At 47.1% G+C, this 19,007-nt stretch overlaps 1 protein-coding gene across 1 annotated transcript in view; it reads left to right on the top strand.

The window, feature by feature from the left end:
* Window positions 1–4,123: 4,123 nt before the first annotated feature.
* LOC129844095 (plexin-B2-like) overlaps window positions 4,124–19,007 on the top strand; it is a 220,055-nt gene continuing 205,171 nt past the window's right edge. Inside the window, exon 1 of the mRNA XM_055912468.1 lies at window positions 4,124–4,666. The gene's annotated coding sequence lies outside the window, so the exon portion shown is untranslated. The remainder of the gene's footprint in view (window positions 4,667–19,007) is intronic.

Raw genomic sequence — 19,007 nt, forward strand, 5'->3', positions numbered from 1 at the left:
CTTCTTGATCGGTTTCTCGTTTGTGAATGTACAGTGTGTGTATGTGTGTGTATGTGTGTGTGTGTGTGTTTGTGAATGTACAGTGTGTGTATGTGTGTGTGTATGTGTGTGTGTGTGTGTTTGTGAATGTACAGTGTGTGTATGTGTGTGTGTATGTGTTTGTGAATGTACAGTGTGTGTATGCGTGTGTGTATGTGTGTGTGTGTGTGTTTGTCTGTGTCTGTACAGTGTGTGTGTGTGTGTGTACACTTTCTTTCCGTAATCTCAGTATTGTGATATTTGACTGTAATAAATCACAGTGACAAGAACCACTGAGCTGAGGCCCGTCACAGACTGACTCTCTCTCTCTTTGGGTATAAAATAAACTCTATTTTTTCTCCCATTTTCACTTTCAATATCTCCACTCCACTTATTCCACCTCTCCCTATTCTATCGACAGTCCCTCCCCTCTCCCTATTCCATCGACAGTCCTGCCCCTCTCCCTATTCCATCGACAGTCCTCCCCTCTCCCTATTCCACCGACAGTCCTCCCCTCTCCCTATTCCACCGACAGTCCTCCCCTCTCTATCGACAGTCCTCCCCTCTCCCTATTCCATCGACAGTCCTCCCCCTCTCCCTATTCCACCGACAGTCCTCCCCTTCTCCCTTTTCCATCAACAGTCCTCCCCCTCTCCCTATTCCACCGACAGTCCTCCCCCTCTCCCTATTCCACCGACAGTCCTCCCCTCTCCCTATTCCATCGACAGTCCTCCCCTCTCCCTATTCCACCGACAGTCCTCCCCTCTCCCTATTCCACCGACAGTCCTCCCCTCTCCCTATTCCACTCACAGTCCTCCACTCTCCCTATTCCACCGACAGTCCTCCCCCTCTCCCTATTCCACCGACAGTCCTCCCCCTCTCCCTATTCCACCGACAGTCCTCCCCCTCTCCCTATTCCATTAACAGTCCTCCCCCTCTCCCTATTCCATCGACAGTCCTCCCCCTCTCCCTATTCCACCAACAGTCCTCCCCTCTCTATCGACAGTCCTCCCCCTCTCCCTATTCCACCGACAGTCCTCCCCCTCTCCCTATTCCACCGACAGTCCTCCCCTCTCCCTATTCCACCGACAGTCCTCCCCTCTCTATCGACAGTCCTCCCCTCTCCCTATTCCATCGACAGTCCTCCCCCTCTCCCTATTCCACCGACAGTCCTCCCCTTCTCCCTTTTCCATCAACAGTCCTCCCCTTCTCCCTTTTCCATCGACAGTCCTCCCCCTCTCCCTATTCCACCGACAGTCCTCCCCCTCTCCCTATTCCACCGACAGTCCTCCCCTCTCCCTATTCCATCGACAGTCCTCCCCTCTCCCTATTCCACCGACAGTCCTCCCCTCTCCCTATTCCACCGACAGTCCTCCCCTCTCCCTATTCCACTCACAGTCCTCCACTCTCCCTATTCCACCGACAGTCCTCCCCCTCTCCCTATTCCACCAGCAGTCTCTCATGAACATGCCTGGACTCCACATTCCAAGATCTATGAGGGTGAAGAAGACAAAGTGGTTGGAAGCCAGATTACTGTAAACACAATTTTGAGAATAAGTGTCTAGATTGGCAAAAACAACAATATTTTGCTTGTCTTTCCGACTGTTCAGCAAGCGTTTGACTGTTGTTGTTTTGATGCACCACCATTTCCAACCAGTAGAGGGCCCTGTCATTGTAACATTAGTGAATGGAGGCCTGTTCACCTATACTACCTGTCTAGTACACCTCTTTTGTGATGAGAAGAAGTCATTGTCACAGTAATTTTCTATGAATAATTACTCAATTTGCAGTTCCACATGATTGCAAAGAAAATAGCCCATTCACCATGATTACATGATCAATATTCATTATTTGTTAAACTGCAGAAAAACAAGTAAAAACTAATGTTGAGATTTGTGACAGTGCGAGCCTCAGCATTCTCCCTCCTTCCCCTCATCAATTCCTCTTTGTCTTAATGGTTTTTGCTGCGGCACCCTCGGTTCTTTGTCATGGCTCTGGTAAACAACTCTGTGACAGTTCCATTGAGAGCAGACAATTGGTTCATTACTGAGAACCACAACAGATAACTGTAAATAGCGGAGTGGAGTGTTCCATGGTCAGTCACAATTTCATTTAATTTTCTGTCGGGCTGTCATTACTCTCTCTCCCTCTGCCTGTGTATCATTCTGTTGCTCTTTTTCTCCCTCTGCCTGTGTCTCATTCTGTTGCTCTTTCTCTCTCCCTCTGTCTGTGTCTCATTCTGTTGCTCTCTCTCCCTCTGCCTGTCTCATTCTGTCGCTCTTTCTCTCTCCCACTGCCTGTGCCTCATTCTGTCACTCTCTCTCTCCCTCTGCCTCATTCTGTCACTCTCTCTCTCCCTCTGTCTGTGTCTCATTCTGTTGCTCTCTCTCTCCCTCTGCCTGTGTCTCATTCTGTCGCTCTCTCTCTCCCTCTGTCTGTGTCTCATTCTGTCGCTCTCTCTCATTCATTTCATTCAGTCATTCTTTCCCTCTCTGTCACTCTCTGCTTTGATATGTCAGTATGTGTGTGTGTGTGAATATGTATGTGTGTGTTTCTGTCCCCTACAGGCCTTCAGGGCAGACTCCACACTGTCCTCTGACAGCCTCATTTGCATACTCATAAATCATTCACCGCTGACACCCAGTACACATACACACACTCATACACACACCACAGCCCCAGCGCTGCTGTGTGTGAACGGAAAGGGTTGCGGTTGTCAAGGTGTGGTTGAGTAAGAGGAGCAGCCTTATACAGAAGCATCACCATTCAGTCAGTCACCAGTCACATTCAGTCAGTCACCACCATAATACCTGGCAGTAAAAAGCATTAATGTCGCTGGCCAGGTGGTGGCTCTAAGAGGCACTTGAGTGGAATGAGAGAACAGGCTAGGTTTGGTTGTGTGTAGTAAGGTCACTGAACATGAATAAGAGCTGACACACACCTCAATAGACTAGAAACAACAACATAGAGGATTACACATGCACAAGTGATATTAAAGCCTGGCATGTAGAAAGGTCACAGTGGGGTCAAAAGCCAATGGCTGACATCAGGCATTGAAAAGGAGCAGGTGGCTTTATTGTTGACCTTTAAGACCCTGTGTGCATCCCAAATCAAACCTATTCCCTTTATAGTGCACTACGTTTGACCAGGTCCTATGAGCCCTGGAGAAAAGTAGTGCACTATAAAGGGAACATGGTGCCATTTGGGACGCAGGCCCAATGTTGTCCTAAGTGTGTCCAGCAGCCCTGGTCCAGCCTGGTGGTTTTTACTGGACCTAGTCTAGCATAGCCAGGCTTAATCTGTTTCCCTCCAAACACTGGCTGACTTCAATGACTTCTTTGATATTTTCACAGCAACTGTGTGGCCCAGTTGAGAACTGAATACAAATGAATGAATGAGTAGAAAACACACACAAACAATGATCTATTACATCGTGACAGATGTTATGGGCGTGTTGAAGCATGTATATGCATCGTGTATTAGCCTGCATCACTTATAATTGATAAAGCAATAATGACATTAGGCCTACTGTAACATTCCTGCGAGGCATGTTATTTACCTAATACCTCCACACTGCCCCCTAACCAAACATAGGAAACAATGGAACTATTGTCTCCACGAGCCGTCCATTATAGGCGACTGCACGGTCAAGTAGGGTTTGACCCCACCGTGGCCTCTGAAAACCATTTTCAGAAATGTAGCTGATAGAAATGGGGACAGTCGGTCCTACATCCAGGTTGGATTTTCATATAGCATAATAATCTCATCGACATAAAACTAAACAGATTACAATGTAGCCTAGCGCTAGCCTACAATTCTCCAGTTTATTCTGGAATAGTTCAGCATTCTACAGTCAGCTGCGCTTTCATTTCGAACTTTGAACAAAGCTGCTCGCGGGGCTTCCAGTGGTTATTTCTTCTCTCCGGTGAAAAGAAGAGAGTGGAGGGCAAAATTTTTTTTTTCAGACTTTCACGACAGTTTGCAGAGTCTCTCCCCGTTTTGTGAGTAAATTGATCCGTACAGGCTCGGTCTATTGTATTGTGGGGGAGGAGTGAGAGAAAATACTCCATCCCTCTTTTTATTGGGCGCTGCCACTGAAAAGAAGAGGGTGTAGGGCTCAGTTGTTTTTCTCCAGCTTCAACGATAGTTTGCAGACTCTCTCCCCGTCTTGTGTGTAAACTGATCCGTACAGGCTCTGTGTATTTTCTTGGGAGAGAGAGAGGGGGAGGAGTGAGAGAAGATACTCCATCCCTCTTTTTCTTGGCTGCTGTACCGCGGGCGTTACAGTTCAACGTGCAGTTTCTTGCCAATTCATCAGGGCGGACTTAAACCAAAGGTGTGTTCGTCTTTGAATCTGAAACACCTCTGAATTCATTCTGTGTTTACGTTTTTTGGGCGTGAAGAAAAATCTCTTGTCGTGGGGAAAGTGCTAAACTTCCAAACCGTGTCATATTTCCCGGGATTTAGAGCGTCGTTGCTCGCTCGCTCCCTTCGGCATCTCACAATGTTTTCTCTCCCGGGGAAGATCTGAACTTTTTACGGACGGTGACAACGTAGACAATAGGACTTCGTTTGGGGTTTGGTTGTCAAAAGCGAGGAGACGAACCGATTAGGACAACGAGTTCGTGTTCAACTACCAATTCCTGAGGTAAGCGACCGGTCATGGCTGTGTATTTGAACTTCTCAGCGGCTGAGTTTGGTTAAGAATGATGTGAAGGAATCGACACAGATTGTTGGTCTGGTTCTATGACATTGGGATTACAACTGGGGAGTGAGTCAAGAAAAGAGTATAGAAGGTTATAGTGTTAATTTTATAATACATTTAGCGTGTGAGTTCCGGTCCTAATCAATGGAACAAATCTCAGAGTTCCTCGTTAACCAGTCACGCGGCTACAATGTTGCGTGGCAATGACACAGTAGGCTACTGTTGCACGGTTTGTAGGTGAAAGTAGCTTAGTAACGTTAGATGCGTTTGCTATGTGTGTTGCAGTGGGATGTTATGAAAACCACTGCATGATTTTCAAACATTGACCTCGGTGTTTGGGAACTCTTCAAAACAGGCCAACAATTTGCATTTCACTCTTTGGGAGTTGTGCTCAACAGATTTGTGAAACGACAAGTCTTTTACTCCATAGCCTACCTAATGGGGATCCTAATAAAATACCGACCTACAGCATCTCATCCTACAAGCAGACTTCAGGAGAAACTATTCTCCAGGCAACATGTATGTATTCAGCCGTGTTGGCTGTAGGCTAATGTGTTACCTGGTCTCTGTGCCTGGTTTGGACTGATCTGGATTTCCCAATGTTCTAGGCATCACTTCCACCATTGCGTCTGTCAACTGAACACACGCGTTTAGGTATAATAAAGGTTGCAATTGAAGCCTGCATGCCGTTGTCATGGACATACATTGGCTACTTGTATAGCCATTCCAACAAGTAGGTGACATGTAAGAGCACTGTCCCATCTCATTCCCATATCCCATCTAATGCTGAATGCAGTTCAGCTTATAGGCTTTGAACCCCATGTAGAGAAAGCAGAGTCAGTCACCACATGTTGTAGTGGTTCAGACCCAGAACAGGAAGAGCCCCTGCCCCCTCAAGGTCAAAAGGAGAGGGCCAAAAACAGAGGGAGCCTTTTCCCCTCCTCTCTCTGGGACTCTCTGTGTGTGTGTGTGTGTGTCTGAGACTGACCATGAGTAATGGGCCTGTTTGTTTGTCTTTCATGCAGAACATGGACACAGTATACACTGATGCTATTGATTCATGTTTCCTGCTCAAACCCAAGTGTGTGTGTGTGTGTGTGCGTGCGTGCACTGTCACGTTGTCCGTAACCCTCTGTCCCTAGAACGGAACAGCCCCCCCCCCCCCCCCCCCCCTTCTGTAGTCACTGGACCTGCCTTGTTGAGACTCAACATTGTATGTGTTCTTTCTCTCCCTCTCTCCCCCATCCCTCCTCTCTCCCCCATCCCTCCTCTCTCCCCCATCCCTCCTCTCTCCTCCATCCTTCCTCTCTCCTCCATCCCTTCCTCTCCTCCTTCCCTTCCTCTCTCCTCCATCCCTCCTCTCTCCTCCATCCCTCCTCTCTCCCCCATCCCTCCTCTCTCCTCCATCCCTCCTCTCTCCTCCATCCCTCCTCTCTCCTCCATCCCTCCTCTCTCCCCCATCCCTCCTCTCTCCCCCATCCCTCCTCTCTCCTCCATCCCTCCTCTCTCCCCCATCCCTCCTCTCTCCCCCATCCCTCCTCTCTCCCCCATCCCTCCTCTCTCCCCCATCCCTCCTCTCTCCCCCATCCCTCCTCTCTCCTCCATCCCTCCTCTCTCCTCCATCCCTCCTCTCTCCTCCATCCCTCCTCTCTCCTCCATCCCTCCTCTCTCCCTCCTCTCTCCTCTCTCTCTCCTCTCTCCTCTCTCTCTCCTCCATCCCTCCTCTCTCCTCCATCCCTCCTCTCTCCTCCATCCCTCCTCTCTCCTCCATCCCTCCTCTCTCCTCCATCCCTCCTCTCTCCTCCCTCCCTCCCTCCTCTCTCCTCTCTCCCTCCTCTCTCCTCTCTCCCTCCTCTCTCCTCTCTCCCTCCTCTCTCCTCTCTCCCTCCTCTCTCCTCCATCCCTCCTCTCTCCTCCATCTCCCATAGAGTCATCTCTGTCATAAGAGACTGTATAAGTTTGTTTCACCCCCTTCATCGGGATTAACGTTAAATGACCATTTCCATTATTGAAGAGCCAGATTTTGGTGTGTGTGTGTGGGGAATCTTGGATGGTCTCCCCAAACACAACCATTTGCTTACTGGACACCCACACAGAGCCAGGTGCTGTTTCCTTCCACCACGTCCATGCATCATTATCTGAGTCTCACACACACATACTGAAAGTGGACAACATGTCGTGTGTTGATTTTCCTTGCCTGTGGGCTCAAATCACTGCAACACCGTTCCCTCTTCAGAAACTCCCTGTCAATCGTGAACATGGCCATCGTTCCTAATGCTCAGGCAGACTAATAGCTCTCCACGAGGGTTCATTTGGGGTCATGTCTCACCTTTAGAGCGCCGCTTGGTAGACAATTCAGAATGATTATTTGTGGAACAAAGACCAGTGTCTGTCTGCTTAAGAAGGTGTGGGAGAGGAGGGAACACGATGAAAACAACCCCAGATTTAGATTCCTATAGAGAATCGACGCCTGCACAACTATGGGCCAAAACAGACGGGTTGGATTAGATTGTTGACAACATGTTAACTATATTTCAGCTCCAGTGTTTATTGAAAACAAATACATTTGCACAATGAGCACTTGTCTCTCATATATATTGTTAAAGTTGTTGTTTAGCTAGATTGACATGAAATCAGTCAAAACACCACAAAACAAGCCATGGTATCAAGAAGATGAAATAAGCCACTTAGGATTCCCCACATGGCAGCGTCGAGTCATTCTTGAACAGTAGTGGTCTGAAAGGTAAATGTTTAGAGGTTTGTTTAGTGCCGCTTGTACGTCCCGTGTGTGTAATGAAGCATCAGCTTTTTGTCCATTAGTGACTGGCAGTGTGTTTCATCTGTACTTGGGCTCCAGAAGCTAGAGTCCAAAGGTTGTTTGCTGTGGAAACACAGGGCCGTGTCTGCATGCATGTGTTTGTACTTGACTCATCAGACCACTGAACATGTTCATTCCAGTCTGTTTGCTCACCAAGTCAACCTGGGAAGGTCCATAGTCTCCCACCTGACTGTTGCACTTTCTATTTCCTATAAAGTCCTGTACTTACTGTCAGTCCTCCTGGGTAACACCAGATGCATCATGGTTTATTACTGTCAGTCCTCCTGGGTAACACCAGATGCATCATGGTTTATTACTGTCAGTCCTCCTGGGTAACACCAGATGCATCATGGTTTATTACTGTCAGTCCTCCTGGGTAACACCAGATGCATCATGGTTTATTACTGCCAGTCCTCCTGGGTAACACCAGATGCATCATGGTTTATTACTGCCAGTCCTCCTGGGTAACACCAGATGCATCATGGTTTATTACTGTCAGTCCTCCTGGGTAACACCAGATGCATCATGGTTTATTACTGTCAGTCCTCCTGGGTAACACCAGATGCATCATGGTTTATTACTGTCAGTCCTCCTGGGTAACACCAGATTCTTTATTACTGTCAGTCCTCCTGGGTAACACCAGATTCTTTATTACTGTCAGTCCTCCTGGGTAACAACAGATGCATCATGGTTTAATACTGTCAGTCCTCCTGGGTGACACCAGATGCATCATGGTTTATTACTGTCAGTCCTCCTGGATGACAGCAGATTCATTATTACTGTCAGTCCTCCTGGATGACAGCAGATTCTTTATTACTGTCAGTCCTCCTGGATGACACCAGGTACTTCATGTTCTGCTGTTGCTAAGTAGAGTTTATTCCTCCTGTGTTACTCATTTGTCAATCTTCTTATTTTAAACTCTGCATTGTTGGGAAGAGCTCATCAGCAGTCATTTCACAGTAAAGTCTACACCAGTTGTATATGGAGCATGTGCTGAATACGATTAGATTGACAGTATGGTTAATCATTTAGTTCCTCAGTTCTCTACCAGTAGACTTGGGAATACCCCCACCTGAACATTTCAGTTTCCATTTTCTGTCCTACATTTACTGTCAGTCCTGGAAATTCCTAAATTCCAGGACAGTCTAAGCTCTGCCATGGAAGACGGTAAATTGATGGTGACTCATTGACTTCTTTCAGTGTGTGGAGGGTTGCTGTAAATGCTAACCTTGTCCTTACATGTCCATATGTTTTGGGCTCCTGAGTGGCGCAGCGGTCTAGGGCACTGCATCTCAGTGCTAGAGGCATCATCACAGACCCTGGTTCGATTCCAGGCTGTATCACGACCGGCCGGGATTGTGAGTACCGTAGGGCGGCGCACAATTGGCCCAGCGTCGTCCGGGTTAGAGTTAGGCTGTCATTGTAAATAAGAATTTGTTCTTAACTGACTTGCCTAGTTAAATTAAAACATTCCTGAAGTAGGCTACTTGGTGTTATTTGTCTCATGTTTCACCTTTTATATGGTGCAGTTAGTTATGTTGCCATGCTACTGTCACTGCACTGCTACTCACTGTTTGCTGTTAGATGTCGGTGGACTTGATCCATGGTCACTACTGTCCTGTGTGGTGTGTTTGTATGGACTCTTTCCCTTGGTGACCAAGCTGTGGTATGTTGTCACATACCACAATGTCACGCTATGGCTTGGTGGCAGATTTGAGAAGTGACTCAGTATATTGGTGCCCTGTCTGTCTGTGTAGTGACCTCACATAAATGATGTTACTGGACACACACGTGTGCTGGGACCTCCCCTGAGGGGGTGGCATCATGCAGAGGGGTGGGGGTGGTGGTGTGACCTCACTGGCCTGGGGTTTGTTTAGGTGTGTGTCAACATTGTGTCTGAGGTGAGATCACACCCCCTCTCACACCTGTAGGGGGGCAGCTGCTGCAGCACACTGGGGGTTCTCTCTCCTGCGGGTGTCAACCCCCCCCCCCCCCCCCCAACTCACCCACATAGAGACAGTGTGTTGTAGGCCTCTCCAGACAGAGGACTTAACCTTTCACGAGTATCTACCCCGGGTCCGGGAGCACCCCCCACCCCCCCCACACTGAGTAGCATCGCTAGCATAGTGTCACAATTTAAATAGTAGCATCTAAATATCATTAAATCACAAATCCAAGACACCTAATGAAAGCGACAGATCTTGTGAATAAAGCCACCATTTCAGATTTTTAAAATGTTTTACAGGGAAGACAAAATATGTAAATCACGTTAGCAAAAGACACCACTTTTCTAACTCCATCAGTTTCTTACTCCATCAGGTGCTATCACCAATTCGGCTAAACTAAGATATTGATAGCCACTAACCAAGAAAAAACCTCATCAGATGACAGTCTGATAACATATTTATGGTATAGGATAGGTTTTGATAGAAAAATTTGCATATTTCAGGTAGATATCATAGTTTACAATTGCACCCACCGTCACAAATGGACTAGAATAAATACATAGAGCAACGTGTTTACCTAATTACCAATCATCAAACATTTCGTAAAAATACACAGCATACACTAATCGAAAGACACAGATCCTGTGAATACAGACAATATTTCAGATTTTCTAAGTGTCTTACAGCGAAAACACAATAAATCGTTATATTAGCATACCACATATGCAAACGTTACCAGAGCATTGATTCTAGCCAAAGAGAGCGATAACGTAAACATCGCCAAAATATATTAATTTTTTCACTAACCTTCTCAGAATTCTTCAGATGACACTCCTGTAACATCATATTACAACATACATATACAGTTTGTTCGAAAATGTGCATATTTAGCCACCAAAATCATGGTTAGACAATGACAAAAGTTGCCCAGCTGGTCAGACAATGTCGTGCGCCATATTAGACAGTGATCTAGTCGTATACATAAATACTCATAAACGTGACTAAAAAATATAGGGTGGACAGCGATTGATAGACAATTTAATTCTTAATACAATCGCTGATTTACATTTTTTAAATTATCCTTACTTTTCAATACAGTTTGCGCCAAGCAAAGCTACGTCTAACAAGATGGCGTCATGAGCGATTAACATTTTTCGACAAACACGATTTATCATAATAAATTGTTCCTACTTTGAGCTGTTCTTCCATCAGAATCTTGGGCAAAGAATCCTTTCTTGGGTCTAATCGTCTTTTGGTCGAAAGCTGTCCTCTTGCCATGTGGAAATGCCAACTGCGTTCGGCATGAACTGGAAACCTGCCCGGCGCTTCAAAGTGTCTCAGAAATAAATGTCCCAAAATGCGCACTAAACGGATATAAATTGCTATAAAATGGTTTAAATTAACTACCTTATGATGTTTTTAACTCCTATAACGAGTAAAAACATGACCTGAGAAATATTACTGGCTACACTAATGCTTGGAAAAAGAGCAGGTCGGTGTCCACCGCACGCCCGACGCATCTGGAAAAGAGTTCCTACCTACACGTGTTTTTCATTTATAGTGGCTGTGATTGCGCAATCGATACCATTCAAAGCGTCATCACGTAAAGGAATCCAGGGGAAGACGTAAGCAGTGTCCGTATCCTGATAGCGTTCACAGTGGCCTTTAAACTGACTCCAGATCAGGGGCCAAAATGTGTGAAATCTGACTCCATGTCAGGGAAATTGCTGTAGAATGAGTTCTGTTCCACTCAGAGACAAAATTCCAACGCCTATAGAAACTAGAGAGTGTTTTCTATCCAATAACAGTAATGATATGCATATTGTACGATAAAGAATTGAGTAGGAAGCCGTTTAATCTGTAATGCAATTATGCTAATGAGAAAACAGCACCCCTGTAGTCGCAAGAAGTTAAGGGGTCCACATGTGTCTCAACATTCTGTGCCATTTTTGGTGGTCAAGGTTTTTCTGCTGTTCCTGCACACTTTTTTCTCGAAGCAAGTTGACGTTCAGTAGCCGAAGTCTAAGCCCTTCGTCTGTGATTGGTCAATAGTAGGGATACTTCAATGAACTGTTGTTATTCAATGATAGATGACTCGTTTCTATGCAAAAAAAATTCCCTTGAGAAATACTTCACCAAACATCTGTTAGATGTACAATTGTGTGACTAAGATCTACTTGGCAAAAACGTCAATTAATGACAGATTTCTTGAGTTCTCTTCGATTCATTCAGACTATTTTAGAGGATGTGCCTACTTGCTAAGGTGTTTCTCAAGCAAAGATATTTTTAAGGGAGTATGCGAGGCACAGACGCTCACTTCCCCGAGTTCTGATAGGAGCAAACTGAACCTAGTATGCAGACACCTTTTAGAGACGGGAGGTCGTAGGCCGCTCCAGACAGCGGACTTCTTGGAGACGGGTGTTCTCTGGTCCCCTGTCTGCTCTGTCTTCTATATCCATATGGAGAGTAGAGTTCTCTGGTCCCCTGTCTTCTATATCTATATGGAGAGTAGTTCTCTGGTCCCCTGTCTGTTCTGTCTTCTATATCCATATGTAGAGTTCTCTGGTCCCCTGTCTTCTATATCCATATGGAGAGTAGAGTTCTCTGGTCCCCTGTCTGTTCTGTCTTCTATATCCATATGGAGAGTAGAGTTCTCTGGTCCCCTGTCTGATCTGTCTTCTATATCCATATGGAGAGTAGAGTTCTCTGGTCCCCTGTCTGTTCTGTCTTCTATATCCATATGGAGAGTAGAGTTCTCTGGTCCCCTGTCTGATCTGTCTTCTATATCCATATGGAGAGTAGAGTTCTCTGGTCCCCTGTCTGTTCTGTCTTCTATATCCATATGGAGAGTAGAGTTCTCTGGTCCCCTGTCTGATCTGTCTTCTATATCCATATGGAGAGTAGAGTTCTCTGGTCCCCTGTCTGTTCTGTCTTCTATATCCATATGGAGAGTAGAGTTCTCTGGTCCCCTGTCTTTTCTGTCTTCTATATCAATATGGAGAGTAGAGTTCTCTGGTCCCCTGTCTGTTCTGTCTTCTATATCCATATGGAGAGTAGAGTTCTCTGGTCCCCTGTCTTCTATATCCATATGGAGAGTAGAGTTCTCTGGTCCCCTGTCTTCTATATCCATATGCACAGAGTTGTGTTGACTAGCTAACGTCCACGGCAAGTTTTTCAAGGTTCCCTTCCCTGCTTATTTGTGTTTGACCGGATGTTTGGAGCAGAAAACATGGCGTATTAAATCTCCCTGTGGTCTGGAAGTATGAGAGGCAGAGCAGAGGTTGGGCCGTTTTCTATTTAACACTCTGGTAATGTTACTCAAGTGCTTCCCATCTGACATCTTCAAAGCTGTGCTGCATGTTCTGCTCTGGTTCCCCAGCCCTGGTAGAAGAGAGGTGATTGGTTGGCCCTGGTAGAAGGGAGGTGATTGGTTGGCCCTGGTAGAAGAGAGGTGATTGGTTGGCCCTGGTAGAAGAGAGGTGATTGGTTGGCCCTGGTAGAAGAGAGGTGATTGGTTGGCCCTGGTAGAAGAGGTGATTGGTTGGCCCTGGTAGAAGAGGTGATTGGTTGGCCCTGGCAGAAGAGGTGATTGGTTGGCCCTGGTAGAAGAGGTGATTGGTTGGCCCTGGTAGAAGAGAGGTGATTGGTTGGCCCTGGTAGAAGAGAGGTGATTGGTTGGCCCTGGTAGAAGAGAGGTGATTGGTTGGCCCTGGTAGAAGAGAGGTGATTGGTTGGCCCTGGTAGAAGAGAGGTGATTGGTTGGCCCTGGTAGAAGAGAGGTGATTGGTTGGCCCTGGTAGAAGAGGTGATTGGTTGGCCCTGGTAGAAGAGGTGATTGGTTGGCCCTGGTAGAAGAGGTGATTGGTTGGCCCTGGTAGAAGAGGTGATTGGTTGGCCCTGGTAGAAGAGGTGATTGGTTGGCCCTGGTAGAAGAGGTGATTGGTTGGCCCTGGTAGAAGAGGTGATTGGTTGGCCCTGGTAGAAGAGGTGATTGGTTGGCCCTGGTAGAAGAGAGGTGATTGGTTGGCCCTGGTAGAAGAGAGGTGATTGGTTGGCCCTGGTAGAAGAGAGGTGATTGGTTGGCCCTGGTAGAAGAGAGGTGATTGGTTGGCCCTGGTAGAAGAGAGGTGATTGGTTGGCCCTGGTAGAAGGGAGGTGATTGGTTGGCCCTGGTAGAAGGGAGGTGATTGGTTGGCCCTGGTAGAAGGGAGGTGATTGGTTGGCCCTGGTAGAAGGTAGCAGCAGAGAGAGGGTTGGGTGGTGCTGGTGATGAACAGGAAGATAAGAGCAGGGTAGAACAACACTCTGTCATCCCGCAGAGTGAAGGGGGTGCGGAAGAGTTTGTTTATACTCTGAGCTAGATCAAGTCTCCGGGAGGGGAGAAATCAAGACTAAATCAAAGCTTTGCTTTGTGTTTAAATATGCAGTGGAGAAATACAGGTACACAGACACACCACACACACACTGACAGATGGCTGATATATGACAGCCGCCAAGTGTGTGTGTGTGTGTGTGTGTGTGTGTGTTTTTATTACTTTGTCAGCCGCTCACCACAGTGTCCAGGTTTTAGAGGGAGTGACTGACAAAAGCAGCTTAGCCTACCTGCTGGGGACCTTTTGTGTGTTGTCTGTGTTGGTGATATTGACCAAGAGCTCACCACTGTTATAATCCTCCTGCATTCTGTTGGTGCTGGAATTTCGTCTGTCTCTCTCCCCCTGAACACCATGTAATGCGCTCGTTAATCCTCAAACATTCCTCACGCGGGGCTTGAGTTTTAATTATGAGCACTAAAGTAGTGGTAACGCCGAGGTCCCTGCTGCTGCGTGCCAATAGCCTTTAGCTGTTAGAGTACAGTTTAACACACGTTTAGAAAGGGCACAGGGTAACACACGGTTAGACAGGGTACAGGGTAACACACGGTGAGACAGGGTACGGGGTAACACACGGTGAGACAGGGTACAGGGTAACACACGGTGAGACAGGGTACAGGGTAACACACGGTGAGACAGGGTACAGGGTAACACACGGTGAGACAGGGTACAGGGTAACACACGGTGAGACGGGTGCAGGGTAACACGCGGTTAGACAGGGTGCAGGGTAACACGCGGTTAGACAGGGTACAGGGTAACACACGGTTAGAAAGGGTACAGGGTAACACACGGTTAGAAAGGGTACAGGGTAACACACGGTTAGAAAGGGTACAGGGTAACACACGGTTAGAAAGGGTACAGGGTAACACGCGGTTAGACAGGGTACAGGGTAACACGCGGTTAGACAGGGCAAAGGGTAACACACGGTTAGACAGGGTACAGGGTAACACACGGTTAGACAGGGTACAGGGTAACACACGGTTAGAAAGGGTACAGGGTAACACGCGGTTAGACAGGGCAAAGGGTAACACACGGTTAGACAGGGTACAGGGTAACACACGGTTAGACAGGGTACAGGGTAACACACGGTTAGACAGGGTAACATTTCTGTTTTCAGTGTAAGCGGGGACATTCATCATAAAGTAGGCATGCAGGTTTGTGTGTGTGAAAGCTCAATGAAAACCTGTTTAACAGGAGACTAGCGTAGCTCCAGTTGTAATAACAGACTTTAGGCCAATAGGAAACACTGTTTAACATTTAGATCAACTGGAGCTATGATAGCCTGTTTAACAGTTAGATCAACTGGAGCTATGATAGCCTGTTTAACGGTTAGAACAACTGGAGCTATGGTAGCCTGTTTAACGGTTAGATCAACTGGAGCTATGATAGCCTGTTTAACGGTTAGATCAACTGGAGCTATGATAGCCTGTTTAACGGTTAGATCAACTGGAGCTATGATAGCCTGTTTAACGGTTAGAACAACTGGAGCTATGGTAGCCTGTTTAACGGTTAGATCAACTGGTGCTATGATAGCCTGTTTAACGGTTAGATCAACTGGAGCTATGATAGCCTGTTTAACGGTTAGATCAGCTGGAGCTATGGTAGCCTGTTTAACGGTTAGAACCACTGGAGCTATGGTAGCCTGTTTAACGGTTAGATCAACTGGAGCTATGATAGCCTGTTTAACGGTTAGATCAACTGGAGCTATGATAGCCTGTTTAACGGTTAGAACAACTGGAGCTATGGTAGCCTGTTTAACGGTTAGATCAACTGGAGCTATGATAGCCTGTTTAACGGTTAGAACAACTGGAGCTATGATAGCCTGTTTAACGGTTAGAACCACTGGAGCTATGATAGCCTGTTTAACGGTTAGATCAACTGGAGCTATGATAGCCTGTTTAACGGTTAGAACAACTGGAGCTATGATAGCCTGTTTAACGGTTAGATCAACTGGAGCTATGATAGCCTGTTTAATGGTTAGAACCACTGGAGCTATGATAGCCTGTTGTTCAACCTGCTAAACAGGGTTGCCTATTGACCTAAAGTCTGTTAGACTAGCGTAGCTCCTGTTGTTTTAACACAGTGTAGACTAGGCCAGTAGACTAGCCTAGCTCCTGTTGTTTTAACAGTGTAGACTAGGCCAGTAGACTAGCCTAGCTCCTGTTCTAACACAGTGTAGACTAGGCCAGTAGGTGTGGTAGCTGGCTTTTATGAAGTGAACTCAACTTGCTGAGTGACTTCTTTACACACTGTGTGTCTCTGCCATTATCTATTCTGTCTGTGACATCCCCTAACAGACTGTAAACCTGCTGTGATCATCTGTTCAGCTGTGGGAGTACCTCTTGCCTGTCTCTGCTGCTTGCTTACAGGCTTTGAGGCTCTAGAAGAGACTCACACCCAATCCTGGAGAGCTGCAAGAGGTGCAGGCTTTGTTCCAGCCCAGCACTAACAACACATGTATATGAATCATCTTGATGATTAGTTGGATACGATGTGCTGGTGTTGGACTGAGGGACAAGCACTCTCCAGGGTGGAGGATGCTGATTGCTGCTGTTTAAAGCTGTTACCTGCTGAGACCTCGCTGTCTGTCTGTCTCGCTGTCTGTCTCGCTGTCTGTCTGTCTCGCTGTCTGTCTGTCTCGCTGTCTGTCTGTCTCGCTGTCTGTCTGTCTCGCTGTCTGTCTGTCTCGCTGTCTGTCTGTCTCGCTGTCTGTCTGTCTCGCTGTCTGTCTGTCTCGCTGTCTGTCTGTCTCGCTGTCTGTCTGTCTCGCTGTCTGTCTGTCTCGCTGTCTGTCTGTCTCGCTGTCTGTCGCTCGCTCGCTCGCTGTCTGTCTCGCTCGCTGTCTGGCGCTCGCTCGCTGTCTGGCGCTCGCTGTCTGTCGCTCGCTCGCTGTCTGTCGCTCGCTCGCTGTCTGTCGCTCGCTCGCTGTCTGTCGCTCGCTCGCTGTCTGTCGCTCGCTCGCTCGCTGTCTGTCGCTCGCTCGCTGTCTGTCGCTCGCTCGCTCGCTGTCTGTCGCTCGCTCGCTGTCTGTCGCTCGCTCGCTGTCGCTCGCTGTCTGTCTGTCGCTGGTATTTAACTGGCAGTATATCACTGTGTCACACAGCAGCATAGGTTGCGTCTCAAATGCCACCCTATTCCCTTGTTAGGTACTACTTCTGACCTGGGCCTCATGGGTAGTAGTGCTCTATAAAGGGAATAGCGTGCCATTTGGGATGCAGACATAGTGTAGTGAGGAGCTAGCTGTAACCCAGAAGGTGTTTCTATTTCACACATCAGTGGTGTTTTCTCACACAGTCGTGTGTGTGTGTGTGTGTGTGTGTGTGTGTGTGTTGCGTTGCCCAGGACGAGATGCTTGGGTCAGTGGTCAGCAGGCGTGAAAGGTCATGTCACTACTAGATAAAAATAACAAGGTCATGGCTAGGTAAGAACAATGTAGAGATTGTAGCTGCCCTTAGGTAGGTAACACAGTGATATGTAGCAAATGGAATAGTCCATGGGTAGTTTACAGAGGGGGTATAAATAATGGAATAGTACATGGGTAGTTACCAGAGGGGTGTAGATGATTCACTAGTCCACGGGTAGGTGCCAAGGGGGTTTAGATGATGGAATAGTCCATGGGTAGGTGCTAGGGGGATGTAGATAATGGAGTAGTCTGTGTAGGTCACTGGTGTGTAGATAATGGAGTAGTCTATGGGTAGGTTCCAGGGGGTGTAGGTAATGGAATAGTCCATGGGTAGGTCACGGGGGTGTAGATAATGGAGTAGTCTATGGGTAGGTCACGGGGGTGTAGATAATGGAGTAGTCCATGGGTAGGTCACTGGGGTGTAGATAATGGAGTAGTCTATGGGTAGGTCACGGGGGGTGTATATAATGGAGTAGTCTATGGGTAGGTTCCAGGGGGTGTAGGTAATGGAATAGTCCATGGGTAGGTCACGGGGGTGTAGATAATGGAGTAGTCTATGGGTAGGTCACAGGGGTGTAGATAATGGAGTAGTCCATGGGTAGGTCACTGGGGTGTAGATAATGGAGTAGTCTATGGGTAGGTCACGGGGGGTGTATATAATGGAGTAGTCTATGGGTAGGTTCCAGGGGTGTAGATAATGGAGTAGTCTATGGGTAGGTTCCAGGGGTGTAGATAATGGAGTAGTCTATGGGTAGGTTCCAGGGGTGTAGATAATGGAGTAGTCTATGGGTAGGTTCCAGGGGTGTAGATAATGGAGTAGTCTATGGGTAGGTTCCAGGGGTGTAGATAATGGAGTAGTCTATGGGTAGGTTCCAGGGGTGTAGATAATGGAGTAGTCTATGGGTAGGTTCCAGGGGTGTAGATAATGGAGTAGTCTATGGGTAGGTTCCAGGGGTGTAGATAATGGAGTAGTCTATGGGTAGGTTCCAGGGGTGTAGATAATGGAGTAGTCTATGGGTATGGGAGAGATGCACACACTGTTGGTAGCATTCCGTCTGATTGTACTCCTGTGAGCAGAGAATATCAGCCACCACCATTAACAGTCACACACCTCTGCCCATCCCCTAGCACGCACACTGTACTCAGTTCAGTCCATATATTGACTCATCTAATGTGTTCGTACTTATACATCCATCTACATTAGGGTCTCATCCATGCAAATGGAGTATTTCTAAACGTTACTGGCTGTTCTCAGACCAGTCTACATTAAAACCTCATCCAGCATGTGGGAGGCTGTGTGAGGCCCTGGTATAGGACACTCTGGTATAGGACACTCTGGTATAGGACACTCTGGTATAGGACACTCTGGTATATTCTGCATCCTAAATGGTACCTTATTCCCTACATGGTGCACTAATGTTGACCAGAGCCCTATGGGCCCCTGTCAAAAGTAGTGCATTAAATAGGGAATAGGTTGCCATTTAGGATGCTACCTATATCAGAGTGTTCTACATCAGGGCCTCATACAGTCTCGGTAATAATTAGTCATGTCTGTATCCAGACCTCATGTGGAAAGAAACCCTACAGGGCTGCTGTTTACTGAAATCACTGGCCTGATTGAAGGGCACAGCATTCAACTCCTCCCTGTGTGTGTGTAAACTATTTGTGTGTGTTTGTAGGCTACACACAGTGTGCATATCTGACCCTCTCGTCTCAGTCCATGTGCTTAATTTCCTGTTCCTGTGTT

The sequence above is a fragment of the Salvelinus fontinalis genome, unplaced genomic scaffold (assembly GCF_029448725.1).
Source record: "Salvelinus fontinalis isolate EN_2023a unplaced genomic scaffold, ASM2944872v1 scaffold_0172, whole genome shotgun sequence".
NCBI lineage: Eukaryota > Metazoa > Chordata > Actinopteri > Salmoniformes > Salmonidae > Salvelinus > Salvelinus fontinalis.